Source organism: Balaenoptera borealis (assembly GCF_965194805.1).
Source record: "Balaenoptera borealis genome assembly, chromosome: 4".
Lineage (NCBI taxonomy): Eukaryota > Metazoa > Chordata > Mammalia > Artiodactyla > Balaenopteridae > Balaenoptera > Balaenoptera borealis.
The window spans coordinates 140175199-140201861 of NC_138861.1; the positions used below are offsets into that span (position 1 = coordinate 140175199).

The 26663-nt window shown below is 34.7% G+C and overlaps 2 long non-coding RNA genes across 2 annotated transcripts in view; both read right to left on the minus strand.

The window, feature by feature from the left end:
• Positions 1-26663, minus strand: part of LOC309627684 — a 484892-nt gene that overhangs the window by 347681 nt on the left and 110548 nt on the right. The window lies entirely within an intron of this gene.
• Positions 1-26663, minus strand: part of LOC309627683 — a 96603-nt gene that overhangs the window by 50467 nt on the left and 19473 nt on the right. Inside the window, exon 2 of the long non-coding RNA XR_014243909.1 lies at positions 1355-26636. This is a non-coding gene — a long non-coding RNA (uncharacterized lncRNA). The remainder of the gene's footprint in view (positions 1-1354; positions 26637-26663) is intronic.

Genomic DNA, 26663 nt, shown 5'->3' on the forward strand with positions numbered 1-26663 from the left:
AAAAATTAAGATATCAAGAGGAATTCTATAGATAAATTCTCAAGTACATTTTTGAAAGAAAATAGGGAAACAGATGTTTTAAAGTGATAAGGATAGTTAATAGCAACTAGGTAGCATTTCTTGAACTTTACATTATTAGGCAGTTGGGGACAAACGTTTTATAGATATTACATCTTTTAAGACTCATTAGCAATCCTATGAAAAAAGGGAGGAATTATTAACAGCATTATGTAAAGCAGTGTTTCTCATAGTGTGGTCCCCATACCAACAGAATCAACATCACTTGGGAGCATGTTAGAAATGCAAATTACTGGGTCCCACCCAGACCTTCTGAATCACAAACACTGGGAGTAAGGCACAGGAATTTGTATTTTAACAACTTACCGGGTTTCTTCTAATGCACACTCAACTTTGAGAACCACTGAAGAGGGGGAGGGGAGTGGGAGATACAGAGGTTAAGTAACTTACACAAATAAAACAGCTAACTAATGTTTGTTTTAGGATTTTAACCGGACATTCCTACTTTCATTATGTGCTAGGTGCTCTGTACACATAATCTCATTTAATACTCAGTGAACCTATGAATTAGATACTGTCATTCCAGTTTTTACAGATGAGGTAACAGAGCTCCTAGGTCAAGAGTTAATAAGTTGTAAGCTGTTATCTATAACCAGATCTGTCCAACTCCAAAGTCAATAACTTACTACTATACAAAAACTTATTCATAAGAAATTGAAAACAAGCCAGGACATCAAGGAGTTTTTCCATGTGTAGAATATAATCTTCCAGAATTACTCCAAGACCACTGCCTAGAAAATATAAGACTAACGGTGCTGTCACAGTGTCAATGAGCTGTGTCTAACACAGAAAATTAAAGAATTGGAAAAACTTCAACTTATGAAACTGAAGCTATTCTGAAGACAGTGTTATTGAAAGTTACTGCAAGATAAATGTATTAATGAAAAAGCACAAATAGTTACGTTACTCACATAAAATTGGATTTTCAACTTAGTCTTTCAGAAGGTTGTAAAATACTGGTCAATGTGCCATTTTTTGGCAAGTAGAAAGTTTTATTCGGCCCACAAAAAAGTGGGTTGTTTGGTTATTTTTTGTTGTTGTTGTTTCTGAGTTTTTGTTTTGTTTTGTTTTTTATTTTTATTTTTGTAAGAGCTTAAATCTAAGCTTAGAATGAGGAGAGGTTAAACCAAAAAATCTATATATCCAGTGTCTTTCAAAAATCAGTTCTGGCAATATGAGAACCAAGTTATATATGACATGACAAGTAGAGCCACGTCTAGTGAAAGCACTCTCTCTTCCGTTAGCTGTTTCCTATTAACAAATGCCACTTGAGTACCTGTCAATCATCCTTGGGTTGAGTCCTCCCTTAACCATGTGGTAGGTGTGTGATGTTGGGCAAGTTCCACAGATTCCACATCTATAGAATGAAGATAACAATAATAGATACCACATTAATTTCTGAGAGATTAATGACTTAATGCATGAAAAGTATTCAGATTCTTTCCTGGTATCTAGTAAGTAAGTGCTCAATAAAGTTTAGCTATTATTTTATTTATTTATTATTATTAGCTATTAGTTATCTTTTTTTTTCCAATAGGAAAGAATGTTTCACTATACTCATTTTTTTTCTCAGAGATGGTGCTGTTAGTCAGTAGACAGGGTGTTTCCAGTAGAAAATAGATGGTATGTACAAGTGATGATAATTAAAGGAAAATTTAATTAAACGACTGTTTAAAAATGAGCAGGGAACAGGGAACCTCCCAGGCATAGTGGAAACTGTCAATCATCCTTGGCCTGAAAAACAAGGGGAGGTAATGGCTGCCAGCTTCCTGAAGGGAGGGAGAGGTCTGTGCGGAGAGGGATGATTTAAAAAGAGCTGTGGTTTCTGGCTGAGGGAAGTAGGTAGTTTGAGAAGATCCTGTAGGAGAGAAGAGAGCGGCAGAATAAATCCCGAGATCTCCCTTCTCTCTTAGTTTCTCATGACTGAACTCAACTGAAATCCAGAGCACTAAGGAGCTCACAATATATTCTATACAGTCAGCCTCTGGATGCGAGACATCAAGGTGAGGATTAATTGAAGAAATTCAAGTGTATAAGTTAGAAGACTGCCCAGCATATAGTAACCATGAGATAATACTATTCTATTATTAACACCACATTTTCTAGAGCCTCACGGCTTCTAGAAAATCATTATAGTATGGTATATTTTTGCTTCTTGCCCTTTACGATCTGGTTCCACTTAATTTCACACCTTCAAACCCTTAAGTAAGTGGAACTGGGTGGTAAAGTTAATTTTTATCCAGATAACATAGATTTCAATTTCTATTACCTTAAAGGTAATAGAAAGCCAGCTTATAGCTGATTACCTTTGAAAGTTCCAATATTCTTCGTATTGGTACTTGGGAGCACATGATATAAACAGGATGCTCTCTGATCAAAAACACCTCAGTATGGCAATTTGAATCTCCCCAGAAGGCACTTTGCTTGACACAACTACTGTCTCTTTAGTGTAGCTATATATGGTGGTGTAAAACAATGTACTATTTTTTTACAGGAGGGTCATTAAAAGACACAGGCACAAGAAAAAAGGCCTCCAGTTGCTGACAGAGGGCTCCCTGCCTCTAATCAGCTACACACCTTCCTGTGGAATGCTCAGCAAGCCACACCAACACACAGCAGCTTCCAATTAGCATTTCAATTTCTCCCACTCAAATATGAAGAGGCATCAAAAGATTGCCAGACATTTGAAGAAAACCTAACGTGAAGGACAGACCAAAAAATAAAAAGAAAAATAATGGACTTTGGATAAAATAAAAATATATAGAGAGGAAAAGATAAAAGAAATTAAAAAGCGATTAATATCCCCAGAGAAATAAGAGATCACTGATACCTAAAATGAAACAGCCCAGACAAGTTGAAATAGAGAATTTTTCTGAGGAACAGCAGTTGCAACTGAGGGCATGAGCAAATCTTACTAGAGAGAGAAAAAAAAAGGAATATCTGTAAATTTAATAAAATAAATCCCTGAGAATCTCTCCCTTGAATGTGTCCTTGAATTCTGGCTACCAGGTTTATGCTTTCAGGCAGCACTGTACAAAATAAGGATAATGTGTTGGGGTTTTGTTATTGAGTCAGTAATTTACAGGAGAAGGTCAAGACTTCATCTCTTTTGAAAACTACAGTTGGACCAGCTGGACAGGCTACTCAGGCAATTTTTAGGGCGCAAAGTAGTTATGTGCTAATGTGCACTTGTGATGGCCAGTATCTGTACATTTTCCCCCGCGTGTAATAAAATACACATCTAATTATGATGGTACCAGAGCGAAGTATAAGCTTTGTTGTAACACTGCAAATATGTTTTCTCTCAAGTATAAATGAACTATTTTTTAATTGAAAATAATCACCTCTACAGAAAAATAGAGTGTGAAGTATCTTGAATAGCCAGTAAACTGAATACAGTCACTAGGTAACTGTTTTGAGTATTACTTAAAAAAAAAAAAAAAGGTTGAGCATGCAGAAAGATTTTCAGGAAATACCTGAGCAAAGCTTGCATTGCACTGTTAAGTCCTAGTCATCAATCACATTACTAAAGTACAAAGTTATTTTGATTATTATCAAGACTTAACTCCATAACCAGAACATAAAGTTTCATAGGTTTTTGAGAGCAAAATATGAACTTAGAAGGCACTGGGTCCTACTCTCAGAAAACTGAATTCCAAAGAAAGTAAATAACTTCCTAGGATCCCATATCTTCTAATGACAGAGCCGAAACACAACCCAAATTCTTATGTAATCTTAATTATGTAGATTTACCAAACCATCAGGATACTTAAATAACACCTTCTATCTGAAAAACTCAAAGGCATTCCATCAGCAGTCTTGCATTCAAATTTCCACTCCCATACTGATGATGTTACACTGGGGAAAAAATATTTTAGAGTTTTTGTTTGTTTGTTTTGTTTTTATAAATTTATTTATTTTTGGCTGTGTTAGGTCTTCGTTGCTGCGCACGGGCTTTCTCTAGTTGCAGTGAGCAGGGGCTACTCTTCGTTGCGGTGTGCAGGCTTCTCATTGCGGTGGCTTCTCCTTTTGTGGAGCACGGGCTCTATGCACGGGTTTCAGTAGTTGTGGCACATGGGCTTAGTTGCTCCGCGGCATGTGGGATCTTCCTGGACCAGGGATCAAACCCATGTCCCCTGCATTGGCAGGCGGATTCTTAACCACTGAGCCACCAGGGAAGTCCAGTATTTTAGAGTTTTTCATATGTAAAATCAAAATCTTGATTTTTACTATATTTTGTTTTATTTATTTCTTAAAATGCGATATGAAAGTTATTTGTGTTTAGTCAAGTGCTATATACATTTCATTTTGTTTTGTTGCTTTATGATTCGTTCATTCATCAATGACGATCTTATGAAGGCTTGGGTTGAACAGTATGACAATAGAACTAAATCAGGCATGATTCAAACCCCATTAAGCTTTCACTCTATTAGGGAGAAACTGACACATAAACTATTAATGCAATATTAAGATTTGAGAGCCATTGCAGAAGTAGACAAAGGGCTCAGTTGTACAAAAAAGGAGTGGTAAATTCTATCTCTACCATCCATGAAAAACTTCACAGAGAAGGTTATATAAGTTTACTCATGAATGAGGAGTAGGTTTTAACTGCAAAGTTAAGGTGGTGTGGAGACCGTGGTGATGGGGTGGGAGGGTGTGCAATTGTAGTGGCGAGGAACGCTTTAAACAGAGAGACTATTCTTTAAAAAAACAACAACTAAGAACTGAAAGAATTTTCATACTTGATGGTGATATCTGAGAAAGACTTCAGTAAGAGACGATGCTGGAAAGTGAATAGAAGCAGAACTTAACGTCTTAGGCAATATTGAGGTGATTGGATATTTTGTTTTCCTTCTTTAGGCAAGCATGTGTAACTGAAGCAAGTAGTGGAATATTTATATTTTATAAATATATAAAAATTGTGATCAGTGGATTGGATGGTATAAATACTCAAATCTAGGAGACCAGTTGAATAATTACTATAATTGTCCAAACCCTGAAGTTAATGCAACCAGTTATGGGAATGTAACAGACTGAACAGGCACACGTGCTTTAGTGGGGGTAGATTAGAAGTGATGGTCACACGTAGGATTTGGAAAAGAGAGAATTATGGTCCGTTTTCTGGTTACTGACTTTCATGATCACACAATTTGTGATACCATTCCCTGAGGTTGGGAATAATGGAAAATTGGAGAATTTGGCAGGGAGAAAGTAGAAGGTTCACTTAAGCAAATTCTTAAGGGAAAATGGAAATGTTGATGAGATAGTTGTCTATGTGGGTGAAATTTAGGAAAAGAAAAAAATTGTATGGGAGTCCTTGAAATATTCTCAATAATCATGAAATATTCACTTAAAATTAGAAAATCCTTAGTCAGAAAAATGACTAATTATCTCACACAACTCTTCCAATAAACAAAAACTTTGACCCATTTGTATCTCACTCTAATAGATCGAATTAGTCATATGATTCACATGATTGAATGAGTGAGTAGGCAAAGGAACAGCACAACACACAGAATTTTTCTAGATTCATGGTCAGTCATTCACTCAGATATTGGATGTTTCCCTGAATAATAGCCAAGCAGCTGTCTTCATATGTAACTTTATTTTTCCACCAGTGGAACAAGTCATGTTTATGTATATTTGATATGTTGCTCTGCATCATTTCTGTGGAACCATAAAAAACTATTCAACCTAGTATGAATTTTAGTGAACTCACAATAAGGACGGTCATACTGAATACCTGGATCTACTTAGATGGTCAAACTATGTGTTTGGATGTTCATTTGCAGGAATTTAAATCACAATAATCATGACACAGGCCACAGGTCTAGTTTACAAAAACTGTTTGGACAATATTTTTAAGAGTTTTTAAACACGATATCCTTTGTGTACTGTACACATACATCTCATAATAAAGAAAAATACATGGTGTACCTCAAACAGTGTCCAATTAAGCTATGCTCGTGAGTAGTATAAATCCTTTAAAGTAATAAAGAAAAAAATACAAGATCTATTTGTTTTATTTCCTAAATGTCACAACAGAATGAATAATTTTGTGATATCAAAATAATTTTCATATTCAGATGTAGTTTTAAATTACTACACTATCATTATAATATAGAACTTTTGTGTTTCAGATGTCTGGGGATTTAAACGTCACCTAAACCCCATTGTGATTATGATTATTCAATTGGATATATCCAATTTTTATCAATTTTGCATATTAAAAAGAATAATTTTCAATTATTTTAACTATAAAAGCTTTGATTTGATATCAGTCTAACAAGCAACATCTCTGATTGTACTTGACAAGTTTAGTTAGTTTGATGAATATATATGCTTGATTTAAGTTTGCGTATTGAATATTTAAAAGGTTTTTTTTTGAAGAAATTAGATATTTATTGAGTAGATGCTTATTTAGTAACAACAACACAAAGTTTCTCAAGAAATAGATGATTTGAACTGCCCCCAAAACAGAACAAATCAACTTTCCATTATTCTCAGGTTACATCTGAATCTATAATCTTATACTCACCCTCTCTTTAATAAATGTCAAGATACACAAAATACTTGGAGGAAGATATCCAAATTATCCTAAAACCGTAATATTTTCAGGTAAAAAGCAATTTAAGAGTAGTAATCTCTATATATCACAGTACACAAAAATGCCTTACTGCAGCTTTAGAATCATTACTACTCAAAATATTAACATATTTATGCAAAATGCTTGTGAAAAATGGAACCACCTTCCAGTCAGAAACTGGAAGGTTTCGGACTGGAAGGTCCCTTTTTTACTTTACATTTCCCTTTTTTACTCACTGTCTTAAAATATGTCTTAGCCTGTACTAACAATATATAATGCGTTAATCAACTACCCCTGTAATGATGGACTAAAAAGATTTTTATCTTAAATGTGTAATTCACAGCAACAGAACTGGAAAATGTACCAAAATATTTCACTTTAGTCTGCACGTGGAAACCCAGGCTAAGACAAATCAAAAATATACATCTTTCTATTAAGAATGCCACAATTCCACATTGCTTATGTAGTTTATATTTCTCCACACTGACAGGGAAAAGAAATATAACAATAACCCATGAACCACCTGCATTTCAGCATAATCATTTATTTTTTTTTATAAACTAAAATAATTTCAATTTTGTCTCTGTTCAAAATTATAATTTCACATAAAGGATTTCTTCTCCCTCCCTGTTTGGTTAATTTAGAGGAAAATTATGTTTTTCTAATCAAGAGCTGACATCAACCATTTTAACTGGCAAAATAAAGGATTTAAAATTAACTGTCTAGAACTGTAAATAGAAATAGAGGGTTTACAACTGACTGTAGGGATATAAATGAAGAATAACAAAGAAATATCAGCTCCCCTCAATGATGAGAGAAATCCAACCTACAGCAATTTTTTGTCCTGAATTATCCAGAGAAGTGCAGCACTCTAAAGCTGTTTCAGATATGCTTGCAAAATAATTCTTTCAGAGCATAGTAAGTTGAGAACTACCCCACACACACTGAGCTCTGCAACCATCTACTGAATTCCAACTGTGAAGCCAACCAATTTAAATCATATCTCCTCATTTTTTTTTTTTGCTGAGTAGATAGTTCCTTCTCGTCTCCTAAATGAGCAAAACTCTATAATTCATAGTTTTTAACTTGTCTAATAAAGGCTTTTAACAAGGAAATTGCCTCAAACTGATAGGCCATGGATTTTTGAAAAGCTGATACTAGGTGGATACTACCTTCTCAGTTACTTGCCGGCGCTATATTTTGAGAAAATAATTGGATAACACTTTTCTTTCCTCCAAAAAGTGTCAGGATTTTACAGTGACATACCCAGTGTCAGCAGTGGCTTCATTAATAGCTACGTAAAACATGAAGATGCCACCGGGAAGTCCTGTTTCACACTTCAGAAAACTAATGTTAGTGGATGTGTGGGTGTGGAAAAATAAGCTGTGTATTGTAGCAAAATTTGTAATGGAATATTTAAGAAAAAAAAAAAAAAAAAAAAGGATTACCAGAATATCACTCTGTAGGCAGTGGGTAACCTAGTGATTCTGTGAAAAATGAACACTTTTGAGGAAGAAGGTTTATTTTTGTATCTGTTTCAGGCAAAAAATGTCTTCTACTCCTAATGTGAAATACATGCAATGGAGAATAAAAATCATTTTACAGGTGGTAGATGACCTAATGGCAATTCCAGTCTTTCTGTCTCCCACAGATAGAGCTTTCAGAGGGGATATATAAAGCTACAAATACCATCAATAAATAGAACACTATACTAAGACTCTAAATAATCATTCTAAGAAAAAGGCAAAGTAAATGGGCTAAAGTAAAGGAGAGATGAAATGTTACATTTAAAATTTTCTGCACACATCAGACAATTGAGTGAAGGAAACAGTAATAACTTAAAATGTATTTTTGATTAAAAACAATAAGCATGACAGTACTGTCTTTGTTTCTGCATGGGCCCCACTACAAGCACACACAACAATGATATCTGATGTAAGACTGTCAAGTGAGACACGATCTTAATTATCTTACAAGTGCATGTTTTTGGTACATGATTTTGCAGAAAATCTCTTCCTAAACTCTTAGATGGGATACGACTTTATGTTACTCCATCCACACTGCAAGAATGAAGTATTCTCCATAAAATATTTCAGTTGTACTTCAACAGGATGGCTCTGTCTCTCAAAATATCATCTTACTGAATACTGGCTTTCATTTTCAAAGCGATTTCAAGTTGTAACCATAAATAAAAATTCTTACTTAGAACTTTTCTTTTCTTTTCTTTTCTTTTGAGAGCAATATGCCGTAGGGAGAACCACACAGAGAATTCCAAGCCTGTGAGAATAGGGATGCTTCACTGTGGTAAGACCAGGAAGACCCCTAAACTACTGAATAACTGGGAAGTTGAGATTAGAAGTTGCTTTCCAGGATTAAGACTTTCTAAGCCACCTTGGAAAAAGAATCTATCCATAACTTGCTCCATAAAACCCCTTCACAGGATACCAGGTAGGAAAGAAATTCGCCCTTAAGATACACTTGAAATGTTCTCATGTGGCTCCAAAAAACAACGGTAATAAGACTTCTAGTTTCAGCTCCAATGCAAAGAGCTTTGAAGTCTTCATCCCATTCCCTCCAAAGAAAACAACAAAAACTGAACAAACTAAAAATCAGTACCTTTCTGGGATTCATCAGAGAATTGAAGCCCCAGGATAAGTACCACCCTGAGACCTGGAGAAACAAGTGAACCTGGAGCCATAGTCTAGATCTCCTTACCTGGAGAAGAAGCCACTGGAGCCATAAACTGAGAGGAACAATTAAAAGGTCGTTTTGATGAATTGTTGGAGACTGAGTGTGGCCTTAGATGAACGTGAGATACTTTTCAGGGCTGCAGTCTTCAGAGGATCCCCATACCTTCATGGGATTTATGTTCAAGAACGCCATCAGGTTCTCATGGTGAAGATGCAAGACGTAATCCTTGTTAATTATACCAGTACCCCATAAGCATTCCCTCTAACAAAGGCCTGCAATCCTGGGGAAGACTCTACCAGAGTCTTGTCCCAGAGTCTTGAGAGAAGGTCATTCCTCCCACTTTAGCCCCTTCCAGACTCCCTGTCTCACATAAGGAGAGAAGAAAACTGTACAAGAAGAAAATATTATAAAGGTCAGAGGCCAGAGACACAGGTCCACTGAAAGACTGAGATAAATCAGAAAGTTATAGAAGCTTCCTCCTTAACACCTAACACCATGCCAACAGGACTCAAATAGAAAAATTGGATTACAGCTGAAAAAGCTACAAGACACAGGCTCTGTTTGAGGAAGAGTACTAAGGATGTTTGATAAGTCACCAGCAATCAAAGATGAAATAATAGATGCTGACATGTTGAGAAAGAGTGTGGTTCCTGACAGACTTAAGCACACATTACAAATCCAATATGGCTTGTTTGGAAGTTAACTTATATTTACTTTATTGTTACTGCTATCATGACACTAAGATACTCTGGCTGATGGGGCCTGAAGAAATTCAGATTGTACCACAAGATTAATGTCATAGGGAAAATACACTACAACAAAACCAACAGCACAGTCAATATTGCGAAGGCCAATCCCCCATGTTTTATTAAAAAGCTACATCAATTAACACAAATAAAATTTCAAAAACTTTAAAGAATTCAAAGAAAAAAACCTCTGTGTTCAACTTAGTATTGTTGCTATCCTCTTTAGGGTCCCCTGTGTATTGCAGGGAGAAGGGTCAGCCAATGTGAGACACCTGTGCCAGATTTAGAAAGTGGAAAGAGAAATCATCTCTGGGATCTTGAAGCAGATCTTGCACAAAGGCGAGCCTTGAGATTCATATGCTCTGGTGCAGTCAGCAGCTGAGAATGGAAGTACAGGTCTCACCAAGAATGCTGAGGGCCACCATCATTTCAGAGACAGGTCGGGACACTAGCCTGCTTTAACAGCTAACAATATCCTGATGAGATTGATGAAATTCACTGCGGCTTCCATGTGAGTCCTATGAATCAACCACTTTTAGGAATTTCTTCTCTGACCGTCTTCACCTTACCCTTCCAACAATGATTAAAGCAAGCCTAAAATGGCCTGTATTAAGTCCTTTCTTCTCCAAAATCCTAGAGTGGCTATTGTTTTCCTGACTGAAATAGCACTTTTCAACTAAATGAAGAATATCAATATACATATTCAAATGGTGTAAAGTTTTAAAATAATTATTCTAGGATTTGAGAGAAAATTATGCTAACTGATTTGTGGCTTTTCTTACCTTAGAATCAGTGATTAATTTAATATCTCTAGGCCCGCATTTCCTCTCTCACATGAGGGCACTGGCCAAAAACCTTTCTAGTTCTGTCACTCTCCAAGTCCACAGTATTAAGATTAATTTGGTTAGAGAGATGACAAAGACTAATATCCACATTGTAAGTATTGTTGGTGCAGTGAGTTTAACAGAATGGATAATTTGTTTCAACATAATAAATCACCTTTGCCTTCTGAAGTTAACTTTTTTTGTAGTAAAATATAATTATAAAATATAATGGACATATTCTTCCTATAACAAATCTTTGTATTTCTCATGTATATGATGAATTCTGATGATTTCACACCTTTACATTGGTAGCAAATATCTAAGATGACCTTTCAAGATAAGACATGATTAATCAAAATTCTATTTTAATCTTGTACTCTGATGCTGCTGAACACTAGAAAGCTTAACGCTCTATTATCTTTGGTTATATTCCAAATATAAGGTCCTGTCCAATTGTCTCTTATGTCAGCTTTGAAAATTACCACAAATTTGGGGGCTTTAAACAATACATATTTATTCTCTTAAACTTCTACACGTCAAAAGTCTGAAATAGGTTTCACTGGGCCAAAATCAACATGTCAGCAGGGCTGCACTCACTCTGGAGGCTCTAGGGGAGAACCTGTTGTCTCACCTCTTCTAGCTTCTAGAGCTGGCAGGGTAGAATCCTACTTCAGGGGTCACATTGTCCTTTCTGTTCTGTCTCTGTTGTCAAATCTCCCTCTACCTCCCTCCAGTAACTTCCCTTGTGATTACATTTAGGACCCACTAGTATAATCCCAGGACAACCTCCCCATCACAAGATCTTTAACAGTTACATCTACAAAATCAGTTTTTTTCAGATAAGAAGTTAGAACATCAATAAAGCCTGTTCATCTCCCCCTCCCCCCCAAAAAAATACAAAGTCAATTTTGCCATATAAGGTAACACTCATAGATTCTAATAATTTGGACCTCGGTATCTTTGGGGGCCACTGTTCATTACAATACATTAATCTTACACTTATAATGCCATACTGCTTAGTACTTCTATTCCTACAGCTAAACTCCCCATTCTTCCTAGAGCAAAAATAAATAACAGTAAAACAAACAAACAAAAAGTCAATAAACTAGATAGAACAACAAAGTTGGAAATTAAACATGTTCAATTAACACAAGCAATGGCAGAAAGGAAGGAAAAAGGAATACAGAACAGAGGAAATAATTAGAAAATATGTAGAAAAAAATAGATGTATTTTAAACACAATAATTAAATTATATGTAAATAAACTATATACTCCAGTTAAAAAGAAAGACAGAAGTTGTCAAAATGAAAAAAAAAAAAAGTAATACACAACTACATGCTTCCAAGTGATGCATTTTAAATATAAAGACATGGAAAGGTTAAACGAAATGATAGAAAAGATATAGCATGGAAAATCTAAACAACAAGTTGATGTAGCTTCATTAGCATCAGACAAACTAGACTTCAGGACAAGAAGTATTACCCGAGCTAAAGAGGGTCACTTCAAAAAAGATACAATAGTCAGTTGAATATTCCTAAATACATATAAAATAAGAGAGCTTCAAAATTCATGAAAGTAAAATTGACAGCACTAAAGTTAAAAAAAGGATAAATCTACAGTCATAGTGGAGCATTTAACTTCCATTTCTCAGTAATGTATAAGGCAAGAGGAAAAAATATGATGTAGAAAATCTGAACAACACAATTTACTAAATTAATTTAATTAATATTTATAGAAGACTACACAGCTATCAGAAATGCCAGCCCATAAAACAAACTAAATAAGTTTCAAAGTCTTAAAATCCTACAGAATATCTATGATCCCAGCAAAATTAAATTAGAAATCAAAAAGATACCTATTTACCCAAATATTTGGAAATTAAATAATCTACTCCTAAATAGCCTATTAATTACATAATAAATAACAAAAGAAAATAGAAAGTATTTCCAACCAAATGAGAGTTAAAGTAAAATACACCAAAATATTAGGGGATGAAACTGAATATGTATGCAGAGGGAAATGTAGTTTTAAATGCTTATGTTATAAAGGAAGGAAGGTTTAAAATCTATGAGCTAAGTTTTCCACTTAAGAAATTATAAGAGCAAATTAAAGAAGCTAGAAGACTATATTAAGGAAAATGTAGTACAAAATAAATTTAAATTATTTAGAAAAAAGAAAACAAAACAACAAAATTCAATGAAATAGAAAACAAAAATCAATGACAGAAGTTAGTTCTTTAAAATGATTAATGGATTCGATACACATGTAGCAAGACTGAACAAAAAAAAAAATTCAACATCAGAAATAAAAGAGGAACCATCACTACATATTCCATAAATATTAAATGTGTAATAACAAATATTATGAATAAATTTACGACAATACTTGGGAAATTAGAAGAAATGCACAATTACTTGAAAAGCACAACTTGTAAAAACTATCAGAAGAAGAAATAGAAACACTGAATATGCCTAAATCTTTTTTTTTAATATGAACTTATAATTAGAAATCTTCCCACAAGAATGGTCAAATACTTTTATTAATAAAACCCTTCAACTACTTAAACAAACTCATTGATTAACTAAAGAGAATACTATTTAACTCATTTCATCTGGTAGTCAAAACCTTACAAAGACATTACTAAAAAAGAAAATTTTACATCAATATCCTCTAGGGATTTAGATGCAAAAATTCTCAAGAAATATTAGCAAATTGAATCTAATGTTACATAAAAAAATTAATACAAAATGACTACGGGTATTATACCTAGGAATGAAATGTTGGTTTAACATTTGAAGATCAACTGATAGAAATCACCATATTACAAAACTAAAGGAAAAAAATGCATCATCTACATAAATGAAGAAGAAGCATTTGCCACTTGCCAAAATTAAGTATGTATTCTGAATAAAACCTCTCAACAAATCAGAAATAGAAGAGGACTTTCAAATCATTAGTGGCGAAATATTGAATATTTTTACCTTAAAAAGGGTACAACTGTCAATTCAGCATGTTCCTTGAGGATCTTGCCTGTGTAAAATCACAAAAAAGACAGAGGGTTTATAAAGATTTAAAAAGAATGTTTATTTGCAAATGACATGATAGTTCACATTGTATGGAATGAACATTAACAATAATGAAAAACTAATAGTAAGTGGATATAGCTGGTAACAGAATGTAAGGTCAATAAGATGGATCATCAATTTAAAAGCGAAAACTAAAAATCTCCTAGAATAAAAGCTAGTAGAATACATTCATAAGCCTGGGACAGTAAAAATTTCTTAGATACGACACAAATTGAACTTATCTACAAGGGAAAAATTAATTGGCCATCAGTCACAGTTTGGGTAAGCCCACAAGCTAACCCCAGCCAAAATGAGTAAAAAACAAACGTCGCTGGAGAGCTTCTTTGAAAAGAGGGGAAGACCCAATGATGAGACAGCAGAAGACTCTAAGACTGCCAACAAAAGGAAGCTGCATTTAAAAGAAAATACCAAGGGTCCTACTTAAATTACGGGTTCATTGCAACATGTGATTCACATTCTCCAAGCCCGCTTTGTATAATACATGGCGTCCGGCTATCCAGTGAAGCCGTGAAACCTTCAAAACTGCTTCACCACGTGGAGATGAAGCACCCTGCATTAAAAGACAAGACTTTGGAGTTTTTCAAAAGAAAGAAATGTTAACACGAAGAACAGAAGCAATTATTGAAGGTCACTACTTCATCAAATGTGTCTGCATGGAGAGCATCATTCTTAGTGGCTAACTGCATTGCTAAAGCTAAGAAGCCTTTTACTATTGGTGAAGAGTTGATCCTGCCTGCTGCTAAGGACATTTGTCGTGAACTTTAAGGAGAGGCTGCTGTTCAAAAGGTGGCACTTGTTCCTCTTTTGGCTAGCACCATAACTAGATGAATTGATGAAACAGCAGAGGATATTGAGGCACAATTGTTAGAGAGGATTAATGAGTCACCATGGTACGCAATCCAGGTTGACCAGTCTACCGATGCTGATGATAAAGCAACAGTGCTTGTTTTTGTGCAATATATTTTTCAGGAGGATGTGCATGAGGATCTGTTATGTGCAATTTTGTTGCCAACCAACACCACAGCTGCAGAACTATTCAAGTCTTCGAATGATTACATATCAGGAGAACTGAATTGGTCATTTTGTGTCGGTATATGCATGGACAGAGCGGCTGCCATGACTGGATGGCTTTGTGGTTTCACCACTCAGGTCAAAGAGGTCGCTTCTGAATGTGAGTCTTCGCACTGTGTCATCCATAGAGAAGTGCTGACTAGCCAAAAAATGTCACTTGAACTCAACAACGTTTTGCAGGATGTGATTAAAATTATCAACCACATTAAAGCACATGCCCTTAACTCACGTGTGTTCGTGCAGCTCTGTGAGGAGATGGACGCAGAGCACACACGTCTTCTCTTATACACAGAAGGGAGACGGCTTTCTAAAGGTAGATCACTGGCCAGAGTTTCTGAGTTACGAGAGCTGCTCCGGAGATTTCTTTTAGAAAAACAGTCACCACTGGCAGCACATTTCAGTGACACAGAATGGGTCGCAAAACTTGCTTACTTGTGTGACATATTCAACCTGCTCAGTGAACTCAATCTGTCACTTTAGGGGAGAATGACAACTGTATTCAAGTCGGCTGATAAAGTGGCTGCACTCAAAGCCCAACTGGAATTATGGGGGTGACGAGTGAACATTGGGATTTTTGACATGTTTCAAACATTAGCAGAGATTTTGAAAGAGACTGAGCCAGGGCCTTCTTTCTCCCAGCTGGTGCATGATCACCTATCTCAGCTTTCAAAAGACATTGAGCATTACTTCCCAACCACAAAAGACCCCAGAACTGGGACAAAATGGATCCATGACCCATTTATGAATAAGCCAGGTAAATCGACTTTGTCCATGCTAGAAGAGGATCAACTGCTTGAGATCACAAATGATGGTGGCCTTAAAAGTATGTTTGAGACAACTTCAAATCTCTGTATGTTCTGGATTAAAGTCATGGCGGAATATCCTGATGTTTCCACAAAAGCACTGAAAAGCCTGCTTCCATTTCGAACATCCTGTCTCTGTGAAGCAGGGTTTTCTGCAGGGACAGCAACAAAAATGAGATCACAGAGTAGACTGGACATAAGCAACACACACTGGTGTCACTGTCTCCCATCACCCCCAGATGGGACCATCTAGTTGCAGGAAAACAAGCTCAGAGCTCCCACTGTTTCTGCATTATGGTGAGTTGAATAATTATTTCATTATATATTACAATGTAATAATAGAAATAAAGTGCACAATAATCGTAATGCACCTGAATCATATTGAAACCATTCCCCCACCTCCACCTTGGTCTGTGGAAAAACTGTCTTCCACGAAACCGGTCCCTAGTGCCAAAAAGCTTGGGGACCGCTGTTTTATAGGAAACATATAAAGAATTCTTGTTAATAAATATTAAAGGGGGGACTTCCCTGGTGGTCCAGTGGTAAAGAATCCGCCTTACAATGCAGGGGATGCAAGTTCGATCCGTAGTCAGGGAACTAAGATCCCAAATACCGCGGGGCAACTAAGCCCATGTGCCACAACTACTGAGCTCACGCGCCTCAACTAGAGAGCCTGCATGACGCAAACTACACAGCCCACGTGTCCTGGAGCCTGGGCAACACAACTAGAGAAGAGAAAACCCACACGCCACAACTAGAGAGAAGACCGCACACCGCAACGAAAAAGATCCCGCATGCCTCAACAAAGATCCTGCGTGCTGCAACTAAGACCCGACGCAGCCAAAAATAAATAAATAAATAATAAATAAATCTTAAAAAAAAACAAAGTCAACTACTAATATTAAAATAAATAAAAATAAATAAATAAATAAGTATTAAAGGGTAAACTCTGTAGTTGTAAAACGAGTAAACACTTGAGCAGACACTCCACAAAAGATGTGCCGTCGTTCCATAAAGAAATAAAAAGGTATTTAAGGCATCTACTTATCAGGAAAATGCAAACTAAAACCATAATGAGACACTATGTCACACTCACTAGGATAGCTTAAATAAAAAGACAGCATTAGGATGTGTAGCAATTGCAACTCCAATATACTACTAGTGGGTGTGTAAAATGATTCAAGTCCTTTAAAATACTGTTTATCAGTTACAAAGTAAAAATACACCTACCTATGACCCAGCAATTCCAGCTACCCAAAAGAAGTGAAAATATGTATACAATTACTGTTAATTTTATCTTTATTCATCTAACCAAAAAACTGGGGGAATAAAACAAAATTTCCATTAATAATTGAATGAATAAACAGATTGTGATAAATTTATTTTATCAACAAATAATCAACAATAAAAAGAAATTACATATTAATTCATAAAATAAATGAATCAACATCAAAACACGATGTTGAATAAAAGAAGCCAAATACAATACATACTGTGTATTTTCATTTGTTTTACGATATCACAGATCAGTTAAACTAACCTACAGAGATAAAAAACTGAAAAGTGGTTGTCTTTGTTTGGCAAGGGGCCTTTGACTGGAGAACGTGCATGAACTTTCTGGGATGATCGAAATATTCAAAATCTTGATTTGGGTATTAGTTACATGAAAAATTGAATTTTCAAAACTTACTGAACCTCATACAATTCATATTATTCTATTTAAATTTTATTTCAATCAAAAAGAGTTTGAAGAAGAAAAAAGGAACTGGCAAAAAATGAATACTTACCATATTGACTTAGAAATCTCATTTTTAGGAGTTTCCCATGTGATTTGGAAACTTATGTTGACACAAAGTCTATACAAAAGTTTATGTCAGCTTTATTTATAATCACTAAAGCCAGGAGACAAACTAAATATCTTTCAACAGATGAATGGATAAACAAACTTTCATATAAGTGAATGCTACTCAGCAATAAAAGGAAACTAAGCTATTGATTCATGCAACAATATGAATAAATCTTAAATGTATTCTTTTAAGTGAAAGAAGCCAGTTCCCAAAGGCTACATATTGTATGATTTCATTTATATGACATTCTGGAATAAGTAAAACAATAGGGATAGAAAATAGATCTATGGTTGTCTAGGTGAGGAGGTAGAGAGAGAGGTTATCTACAAAGGGGCAGCAGGTAGAAGGATTTGGGGATGATAGAATTGTTTTGTATAGTACTGTGTGGTGGATCCATGACTATGTACTTATCAAAACCCATCTGTACCCCCAGAGTGAACTTTCCTACTTGCACGTTTAAAAACAATAACAACAACAACAACATGATGTCAGGGGGTCCCAGAATGGAATGCAAGCTATATAGGAATGAATTTAATTATAATACAAATAAATGATATAACCATATTGAAGGGAGTGAGTAAAGGAGCTGATGTACGTACTTTGGAAAAGAGTGTTTTGACTGGACAGTGCAAAGAGAAAGACAAAGAGAACTGTACCAAAACACTGTACACTAGTTAGTAAATTTCTTCCAGGTAGGGATTTGGATTAGCAATTCTGAAACTATATGTATATTAGGGTTGCATAAATAAATTCATTATAGATAATAAGAGCAAATTTTCTTACTGTTGGAGAAAGAAGTTTCAAAGAAGGAAAGGAGAGTGAAGAATGAACCTTGTGGTGCTGTACTGTAGTGAGATAGCAGGATGAACTCACATTTTGTTTTGGTGTGTATACGCATTTGTGTGTATTACATATTATTCATATGCATGTGATACATATTATATATATATATATACACACACACACATACACAAAGACTGGTGCATAAATAAATGTGGAAATCTATGTACACATGGATTAGTACACATACATACATTTCCTAGCTCTATCTACTGAGTAGGCCCAGAAGTGATGACACCCCAATAATAATGAGTATACCTAGCACCAAGATCATAGTTTCTAAGTACCACTCTCCAATAGCAAGAACAAAGGATCCTTGGGAAAATAGTTGACATTTCTTCCAAGGCTGGGGAAGGTAAACTACAAGATGAGTCTGGAACAACTTGTGGGAGATGCGAAAGAACAACAACAATCACAAAAAGATGGGGGCAAGTCAAAAGGAGCACACAAGACAGTCTGAAAGTACTCCCAGGTGTGAAGCTTAAACAATTTGAAGAAAAATATAAATAAAGATAGAAATGGTTTTGAACTAAAGGATAAAATAAATATCCATGAGTCCATATTGATATAAATAATTAATTGAATAAATAAAAACATTTATTCCATTTAGAAATGTGGAATGAATGAGGAGATAAAAAATCACTATTAGAACACCACAGTCAGATCCACTGAGGAATGTTAAAATTAGTGACTAAAAGTTTCAGGCAAAGCAGAATATTTGCATGGTTTCAATGTAACTCCTCATAATATTTGTGAATTACAAATGAGGAGGGGATTCCCAGTGTAGAAACCTGGCAGATGTCTCCTCATTCACGTGATCAAGCTTAACATCATGGGTAGAAAGCTACAATAATATCCTGTTCCCCTCGATATGATACGATGTAAAAGACAATTCACCTCTGCAATATTCTTCCCTAAAATTCACAACCTCAGTTGAATAAGAAAATTTTAAAATAACCAAAGTTGTAGGACATTCTACAAAATTCTACAAAATTCCTTAATAGCAATCCTCAATTTCCAAGTCATGAAGGACAAGAAAAGACTGAGAAACCATCACAGATTGGAAGTATCTGAGTCAAGAAAACTGAACATAATGTAGGCTCTGATTGAATCAGGCAACAAGAAAATATATATACTAGTGGAAAAACTCGTAAAATCCAGATAAAGTCTGCAGTTTACTTAATAATATACCAATGCTAATCTCTTAGTTTTGACAAACGTGCCCTGGTTATACAAAATGTCATTATTAGGAGAAACCGAATAAAAAGTATACAGAAATTCTCTATACTATCTTTGACTCTTTTGTGCATCTAAAATTATTTCAAAATTATAATTTAAAAAAGTTAAAAATTTTGAGCCTTTGTATACATTTCTGAAATGTGAAAAGACTATGGGGATTATCTGTTCTTCAAAAAATTTTGTGAGTTATCTTGCGAGGTAAGCTGCGGATGACACATATGTTAGAAATAACATTTTAATTAAAAATTCAACTTTTTACAGAATAAAAAATGGATATTAAAGATTGACTCCCCCCCCACTATTAACCTACATTCTCAATTCCCATTCATTGTTAGACCTCTTTAAATGTTTTTACAGCTTTATTGCAATATAATTGATATACAATAAACTGCACATAATTAATATGCACTATTTGGTAAGATGTGATACATGTATAAACATATGGAATCAGCATCATAATCAAGAAAATAAACACATGCATCATCTCCAAACATTTCTTCATATCTCTTGGTACTGTTTTTGCTCATACTCTCCCCTCTGCCTATAACATTCAAATCCTCGTTTTGACTGGCTGGATCCTAGACCTTGAGGCCTTAGCTTATAGTTCCCTCATTCAAAATGCCATCCTTAATTAGACTCACACCACAACCTGATTTATGCATACCCCACTTTCACTTAACTTACTACATGAAATCATAACTTCGTGTCTGTAGCAATTCTCCCCAGAGTAGAAGGTGATATTGATGGTGGAAGAAATTTTGTTTCACCACTATATCCACAGACAAGCTGCTAAATAGACATTCGTCAAATTACATTATCCCTCGTTTTTGTACACTTTGCAGAAACTCATACTATGCTTCTAACTGTTAAAATATTTTATTTCAGACAATATTATTGGACGAATAAAACCACCATGCTTGTTATGATTCAAGAGGTCTATGAAATAACATGATTGTCTTTTTAAATTAAAAGCCAATGGTGTGTGTATTTAATTATTTTGGTTAATCAAAACATTCTTAAAACGTTCTTAAAAATGTGAGTGTTATGAGTTCAGTGCCTCTACTATTCCAAAACTTTAATTATTTAATAAAATTACTGACTTCCAAATATAGTTTGAGTGTCTATTTTGTTACCTATGACTGCTTTATTGTATAATTGTATGTTCTCCATCAGTGATTAAGAACTTTACATATGAATTTATATGAGATTAGATATTATATTTTGGTACATCTCATGATCATAATTATCATAAATGGACAGTTATAGCTATTAAATTTGGTAATGAACATACCTTAGGCACTCTGCTGAGTACTTTGTATGTATTATCACAACTAATTTTTACCAAAAACATATTAGGTTTTATTACTCCCTTTTATTGATAAGCTGAGACTCAGAAAAGAAATTCAAGGGGAGTAAAAATGATTGTATGGTAAAAATGTCTTTTAAACTATGTGATAAATTAAGTCATTTTAACTCCTACCCACCTCACCAAGTAAGCATTTCCAGTTAGCGCAACATCTACTAGGCACGGGAGTCCAAACTATTTGAGTTATATCATATAATAAAATAGTTCTAAAACAATAACTTACATTTTTGTAGCCCTTTACAATTTCCAATATGCTTTGACAAACATTACCACCTCACCACCCTGAAGTAGTGTAGGCAGATTTATGTCTCTATTGTGCAGTTTAGGAAACAGAAGCTCAGTGACTTGAAATGATTAGTCAAGGTCACAAGACAACCCATTCCTTCTGACTCTTGGACAGTGAATATCCTCCGTCTGGCCTTCCTGTTTCTTTAGAAAACAGTGTTTATTCTCACCTCATGGCATTTACACTTACATTTCCCGCTACCTGAAATTCTTTTATTCTATATATTTTAATGGCACACTTTCTCTCCTCATTGTAATCAGGTCTTCATGACTCCCCTTCCAAAATACTCATATTTTTTTCACCCCCTAAAATCTTACTATTTATAGATGTTTTCTTCATAGACGTTTTTGTCTATAAATTATAACTCAGAGTATGACTGAACCCTAGATCCTAAAACCATACCTATGAAAATTTATCTGTTTATGAAAAATTGGTAATTATAGTAACTAAATGATTTTTCTTCAAATTTATTGACTATTATATGTAGGTATAGTTTAAATCAAAGGAACACTTTTAAAATGCCCTGAATGTTATTATGGTACCTTTCAATTATCCATATCAAGACTTTGTGATTATATATTAAAATAAACTAGTGGCTCGTACACTAATTGATTAATGATATCAGTGTGATGGTAAAATACTGGCTGTTACCATCATTAAGAAATATAGGTACATTTAATACTGTTCTTTAAACCAAAAAATAAATAGTACTTATTTTTACTTTTTACTATTAAATAGCTTAACATCTATTAAAATTTGTATTTCCTAAAATCCCTTATGTATGTAATTTTTAAAATGTGTTGGAATGTCAATATGTCAATCTTGAAAAGTTAACTTGTTATACTAATATAAAACATTAGCATAAATCTAGTATGTTATTAATTTTGTCTATATTAATTACATGATGGACTTTGAGCTATACATTCTTTATAGCAATGACTAAGTGACAGTCAAATATTAGCTATTTCTCTTCAGAATTATGTGCCTCAATAATTCTTTACTAATTCTGATGAGACATTTCTCTAGATATATTATGTTGTATCATTTTTAAATTAAAAACTTCATTAGAATGTCCTGGTATTTTGACTAAAAGTAAATTATATACAGTCTACTGAAAAATCACTACAGTACTCTGCTATATCAATTGTTTGTAACAAATTAATACAACTATTAAATCTTATAATGCAAAATGAATTTTGGTTTGACTGAAAAAATATTTAAGAGTTTCATTTGATATACTTTTTAATAATTCTTAATTGTATAACATGTTATAGTTGTAAAAGGCAAATCCAACAGAGCAAAAGAAGTCTGTTGTATAATTTCTAATTAGAAGTAAAAGATTATTTTCATCATGATTTTTAGTTCTTTGAAAAAATGTAGCTTGTAATACTTCTGATAACACAATAGATGTACAAAGTACTTTTATAATTTCCATATTATAATTATTAATATTTTTAACTTATTTACCTGTATGTCTAAATGGCAAAGTTTTAATATGGAAACTAATTCGCAATTTACAAGTTTCCTATCAAGAATGATTGCTCTGGAAGAGAACAGATGTAATAAAATTTAATTATTTATAAATTCGAAGAAAATAAATGCTAATTTTATTCATTTTTTACTTCCTTTGACCTAGCACTTAAACAATGTGGACTTCTATTTCATTATTTGCACACAGAGGGTGACTCTATGTTCAGGTTTGCCCAGGATAGTTACAGTTTATAATTGCATCCTTGGTCTGACTGTTTTCTGTACTCCCATTCACTTTCAAAATTGTCCAAATTCTATGGTCATTCTATACTTAGGGAAAACTATGCTGTTGCAGGAAATGTTAATTGATATAAATGACCTCAATTTTCTTAATAATGATAAAAATGTTATTTGTTTACTTATAAATATATTTCATCTGTTATTATTCACTGAATTAAATTTTGTGGAACACATATACACAATCATAATTAATGTGAGTATTGTAAGTAGTACAATGTGAGTATAGTCAAGACTGTATCTGTGCAGCCTTGAGTTATTTAGACATATAATAAATTTTAATTTACACACTTTTCTTTTTCTGTTTTTAATTATCTTACATATATATATATAGCAGAATTTACCATCTTAGCCACTTTTAAATATACCGTTCAATAACGTTAAGTATATTCACATTGTTGTGCTTAATTTACATTTAAATAATACATTAGTAATGAATCATCAATACACTCTGAAAATATAACCGAACAAAACCTAAGCAAAATTACAAAATAGGTAAAGGGTGGTCCTTGGGTGGTACAGACAAAGCACAATCTACCAAGACAACGAAATCCAACATGCCTGGCACTGTGCCTGGAAACTGTTCAGGTAATAATAATCTATGAATCAGTACTTGGATCAGAATGGTTAAGTAATTTGGCTGTAGTCACACAATGAATAAAATGAAAGTTTGACCTAGTTTGCTCTGACTATAAATACCTGATATTTTTATCAAATTCTTCTGTTAAAGATCTGGGCTACAAAAGACAGTTCCATCTATAGCTAAGTCTCTGTAAACAAATGCTTCAGAATTGATTGCTTTTTTATTTTGCATAATAACTAAAGGTGCTATTTTTAAAGTCCATGATACAGAGCCAAACTCTGTTTGAATTCACATTCTCTATTTGAAACAACTGGCTATGTGGATTTAGGGAAGCCCCTGAAACTCTTAGAGCCTCAGTCTCCTCATCTGAATAGTCACTCTTCACTTGGAAATGGAGATATGGAGATAACAATAATACTTACCAAAAACTTGTTATGGGGCTCAAGCCACTTTTTATGAAGTAGTTCTTTGCAGTTCAAAGCAGATCTTTAGAATCAGAATAGCTATGTTCAAAATTGAGTTCAAAAGCTTTTAAGCTCATTAATTCTAGCATAATACTCAACTTAGTGCTTTAGGGTCTTCACTTGTAAAAATGGAAATAATTATAACACCTATGTTATATGGTTATTGTGAGGATTAAGTTAATTATGTACAAGGTATTTAGAACAATGTCTGGCACATAATTAGTGCTCAAAATGCAATAGCCATTATTGTGATAACTTTCTGTCATTTTTTGAGTTACAGTAATGTCAGCTGCAATTAAAAAATTCACAGTGTTCACTCATTCTTCTCCCCAGTTCCATAAGCATTTTATGACCATTACTTTGAACTCTTTATCAGGTAAATTACTTATCTCCATTTCATTAAGGTTTTTTCCTGAGGCTTTATCTTGTTCTTTCATTTGGAACATATTTCTCTATTTTTCATTTTGCTTGACTTTCTGTGTTGGTTTCTATATAGTAGATGAAAGAACCACCTCTCTCAGTCTTAAAGGAATGGCCTCAGGTAGCAGATGAACCTTTTCCTTCAGCCTTGCCCCAGCTCTTGGTCAGCTTGCAAACCTATCCCAGCAGATTATATTTTTATCTCCCAGTAGTTGAAGATGTGCCAAGACCTGCTAGTGACCCAAAGGGGAGAATCTCAGCACCCAGATTCAGGATGACTGGAAGCCAGACCTCAGCAAGCAATTTAAAAGTATGCAAAAGTATGTAGTCCTGAGGGGCTGCAAGAGTAAGCCCTACTGGCCACCAGAGCCAGGTGATCTGAGGTGTTCCCTGAATGGCAATCACAAAAATCAGGGCTCCAGGCAAGTGTATAAGCTCCTTTCTGGGAGATACCAGTGAGCCAAGCAAGGCAGAAGGGAAGCACCAAGATGGTGTCCATGGCATATGATCCTTAAGAGGAACTCCATAGGCCACCAAATGTGTGCCAAACCCGAAGCCTGCCCCTCAGGCTGACACTCCAGGACAAGCAAAGAGGTCTCCTTCACAGAAAGACTGGGGCTGTGCCTCTGTCTTCTGCCTGTGCAGTGCCCTAAGGGGGGTAGCCTGCCAGGAACTGTCTCTCCAATGGGCATAGTACCATGGTACCCAGGAATGCAAGGCCTCCTGGCCACCAGAGCCAGGTAACAAAGGGGTGTCCTTTGGGTGTCAACCCTCCAAAACAGGCACCAGACCATTTAAAGCTCTCCTCCAGGAGACAATAGCTCTCTGGAGTGTGGCAGATATGAGTGGGAGAATAACACCTGCCCTCCAAGGTGTCTGGGAAGTCAGCCCTTAGATGCATGCTTAATTAGCAATCTGCCCCTCAGGTCACAGTCATGATGATTAGCTAACAGGCCTCCTTCACAGAAAGGCCAAGCTCCTGTGTCTGTTGCATCCTTCTGTGCCCTAAGGGTGGGAGCTGTTTAAGAGCTCTTTCTCCATTGATAATAGTCCTGTGGGACCCACAAGCATAAGCCCCACTTGCCACCGGAGCCAGGTGATGTAGAAGTGTCCCCAGCAGCAGTCACAAAAATCAGGGACCATACAGGGGTATGAGTTCCTTTCTAGGTGACTGAAATTAATTACATGAAGAAATGTCAGAAAACTCAAAAATATATGCTGATTAAACAACATGCTATTGAACAACCAATGGATCAAAGAAGGGATCAAAAAAGAAGTTAAAAAAATACCTAGAGATAAATGAAAATGTAACACACCAAAATTTACAGGATGCAGCAAAAGTAGTTCTAAGAGGGGAACTGTTAGCAATAGGTACCTACACCTCAAGAAACCAGAAAAGTCTCAAACAACTTAACTTTACACCTCAAACAGCAAAAAAGAAGAATAAACAAAGCCCAAAGTTATTGGAAGAAAGGAAATAACAAAGATTAGAGCAGAAATAAATGAAATGGAAACTGGAAAGACAATAGAGAAGATTAATGAAACTAAGAGCTAGTTCTTGGAGAAGATAAACAAAATTCACTAACCTTTAGCTAGACTAACCAAGAAAAAAAGAAACAGAACTTAAATAAACGAAATCAAATGAAAGAAAAGACATTACAACTGATACCACAGAAATACAAAGGACCATAAGAGACATGAACAATTATACACCAACAAATTGCATGACCTGGAAGAAATGGATAAATTCCTAGAAACATACAACCTATGAAGACTGAATCATGACTAAGTAGAAAATCTGAACAGATAGATTACTAAGAAGGAGATTGAATCAGTAATCAAAAACCTCTTAACAAACAAAAGTCCAGGAGCAGATAGCTTCACTGGTGAATTTTACCAAGCATTTGAAAAAGAATTAATACCAATTCTTCTCAAACTCTTACAAAAAAAAAAAAAACAGTAGAG